The sequence below is a fragment of the Nansenia antarctica genome, assembly GCF_963989245.1.
Source record: "Nansenia antarctica genome assembly, contig: SCAFFOLD_435, whole genome shotgun sequence".
Taxonomy (NCBI): domain Eukaryota; kingdom Metazoa; phylum Chordata; class Actinopteri; order Argentiniformes; family Microstomatidae; genus Nansenia; species Nansenia antarctica.
Window position 1 is genome coordinate 37501 of NW_027662794.1, and position 3029 is coordinate 40529.

General features: G+C 54.2%; 1 pseudogene across 1 annotated transcript in view; it reads left to right on the forward strand.

Moving 5' to 3' along the window:
- The window catches only part of LOC308175457 (calmodulin-binding transcription activator 2-like), a 34455-nt pseudogene extending 31460 nt beyond the window's left edge, over positions 1-2995 (forward strand). The window contains exons 11-13 of the transcript in view: positions 606-764; positions 1871-1947; positions 2414-2995. The product of the transcript in view is annotated as a calmodulin-binding transcription activator 2-like (transcript). The remainder of the gene's footprint in view (positions 1-605; positions 765-1870; positions 1948-2413) is intronic.
- Positions 2996-3029: the final 34 nt, after the last annotated feature.

A 3029-nucleotide genomic window follows, 5' to 3' on the forward strand; every position in this document is an offset into this window, starting at 1 on the left:
GGGCGTTGTTGCAAAGGTGTTGTTAGGGCGTTGCCTAGGCTGTATAAGAAGGAGACCCAGACTGTGTGTGTTACCCCCCCCCCCCCCCCTCTAAACGTGTCCCTTGGTGTTGTTTTTCCTTTTAGCGACGACTCGTTCGGGACTGAATTTTCACGTGGCGGCGAGATAACCGTGCGATACGCGGAATGAAAGTACGAGTTACGATACTTTCCGAATGTTTTCGTGAGGGGAGTCGCCGGGGTCGTCGTCGGTCGACTGTTGTGATGGATTACTCGTCGGGCTGAGGGGACGGCAAATAGTTACTTAGTGGGGCTTGCAGTGATGCAGCAGTCAGCAAGTTCTTGGACCCAGCTGTTGGTGCGCAAAAGCGCCTTCATGCGGCTGATCTGCCGCGCAGCATGCATTTTGGCGACGCATGCGCAATTATGTGCACCAATTATGTGCACCCCTGGTTATTAGGGCGTTGTTGCTAGAGCGTTGCTAGGGTTTTGCTAGGGCGTTGCTAGGGCGTTGTTAGGGCGTTGTTGCAAAGGTGTTGCTAGGGCGTTGCCTAGGCTGTATAAGAAGGTGACCCAGGCTGTGTGTGTTACCCCCCCCCACCCCAGTACGCCCTGTATAAGAAGATGACGCAGGCGGCCATCTTGATCCAGAGTAAGTTCCGGAGTTACTACGAGCAGAAGAAGTTCCAGCAGAGCCCGCCGGGCCGCCGTCCTGATCCAGCAGTACTACCGCTCCTACAGAGAGTACCACCGCCTCAAACACAGGTAGGGAGGGAGGGAGGGAGGGAGGGGGGGAGGGAGGGAGGGAGGGAGGGAGGGGGGTTAGTACTACCCTCCTACAGAGAGTACCACCGCCTCAAACACAGGTAGGGAGGGAGGGAGGGAGGGAGGGGGGAGGGAGGGAGGGAGGGAGGGGGGGAGGGAGGGAGGGAGGGAGGGAGGGGGGGAGGGAGGGAGGGAGGGAGGGAGGGGGTTAGTACTACCCCTCCTACAGAGAGTACCACCGCCTCAAACACATAATACCAACATACCGTTTGTAGAGGCTTCTTCATAATCCAAATAGACTCTACATTGGGTGATGGTGTGTGTGTGTGTGTCAGAGGTCAGAGGTAATGGTGTGTGTGTGTGTGTGTCAGAGGTCGTCTAGTGGATAGTGAGTTGGACTTGTGAACGGAAGGTTGTGAGTTCAAATCCCGCCTGAAGCCACACCACTACTAGTGTGCCCTTGGGTAAGGCACTTAGCCCTCAGTTACTCCATTGGGAATGTCCCTGTAATTCGTAATTGTAAGTCGCTTTGGATAAAGCGTCTGCTAAATGGCAAAATTATTTAATTATTAGAGGTCAGAGGTAATGTGTGTGTGTGTCAGAGGTCAGAGGTAATGGTGTGTGTGTGTGTGTCAGAGGTAATGGTGTGTGTGTGTGTCAGAAGTAATGGTGTGTGTGTGTGTCAGAGGTCAGAGGTAATGGTGTGTGTGTGTCAGAGGTCAGAGGTAATGGTGTGTGTGTGTGTGTGTGTGTGTGTCAGAGGTCAGAGGTAATGGTGTGTGTGTGTGTGTGTCAGAGGTCAGAGGTAATGGTGTGTGTGTGTGTGTGTGTGTCAGAGGTCAGAGGTAATGGTGTGTGTGTGTGTCAGAGGTCAGAGGTAATGGTGTGTGTGTGTGTGTGTGTGTGTCAGAGGTCAGAGGTAATGGTGTGTGTGTGTGTCAGAGGTCAGAGGTAATGGTGTGTGTGTGTGTGTGTCAGAGGTCAGAGGTCAGAGGTAATGGTGTGTGTGTGTCAGAGGTCAGAGGTAATGGTGGGTGTGTCAGAGGTCAGAGGTAATGGTGTGTGTCAGAGGTCAGAGGTCAGAGGTAATGGTGTGTGTGTTGCAGGGGGTCGTTCCTGACTAAGAGACAGGACCAGGCCGCCAGGAAGATCATGAGGTTTCCTGAGACGCTGCAGACCACCGGTGAGACGCCATGACATGACATCACTGTGACATCACTATGACATCACCATGACATCACTATGACATCACCATGACATCACCATGACATCACCATGACATCACCGTGACATCACCGTGACACTGTCACTGTGACACCGTGACACCGTCACTGTGACATACGCTGACATCTCTCCCTCCCTCTCTCTCTCTCTCTCTCTCCCTCTCCTTCTCTCTCTCCCTCTCTCCCTCCTCCCTCTCTCTCTCCCTCTCTCCCTCTCTCTCTCCCTCTCTCCCTCCCTCTCTCTCCCTCTCTCCCTCCCTCCCTCTCTCCCTCCCTCTCTCTCCCTTTCTCCCTCCCTCTCTCCCTCTCCCTCTCTCCCTCTCCCTCCCTCTCTCTCTCTCCCTCTCTCTCTCTCTCTCTCTCTCTCTGTCCCTCTCTCTCCCTCCCTCCCTCCCTCTCTCTCCCTCCCTCCCCCCTCCCTCTCAGGATTAAAGAGTTGAAGCAGAGTAAGGAGTTGGAGAGGAGAGGCCTCACCACCTAGCCCTCCTCCTCCACCTCATCCCTCCATCCGTCAGAGAGAAGACAGGATGACTGGTTGAGAGGGAAGCCTGTCTGCACTTTCTCTCCCTCCACCTCCCTCGCTCCCTCTCTCTCTCTCTCTCTCTCTCCCTCCACCTCTCTCCCTCCCTCCTTTCTTCCCTCCCTCCTTTCGCAAAGCAACATGATGCAGCTTTTTACAGAATGTCAATGTACTTTTTGAGGTATACAGTATACACACACACACACACACATATATTCTACAGAGTTTATGGTGTCATATGGGTGTGTGAGCATGTTGTTGTTGTTGAGTGTTACACACTTCTGCTTCAGACAGCGACTGAAAACTAGAGTCTTAAACACCACGCACTCCCAGGTGTTAGTCAGGCCCCTGCCCTGCCAGGTGTTAGTCAGGCCCCTGCCCTGCCCTGCCCAGGTGTTAGTCAGGGCCCTGCCCTGCCCAGGTGTTAGTCAGGCCCCAGGGAGAAACACCCCAGTCAGGGATCAGGGGGGGGTTGAGATCAGGCAGAAAGGAGGGAGAGAGAGAGGAGGAGAGGAGGGAGAG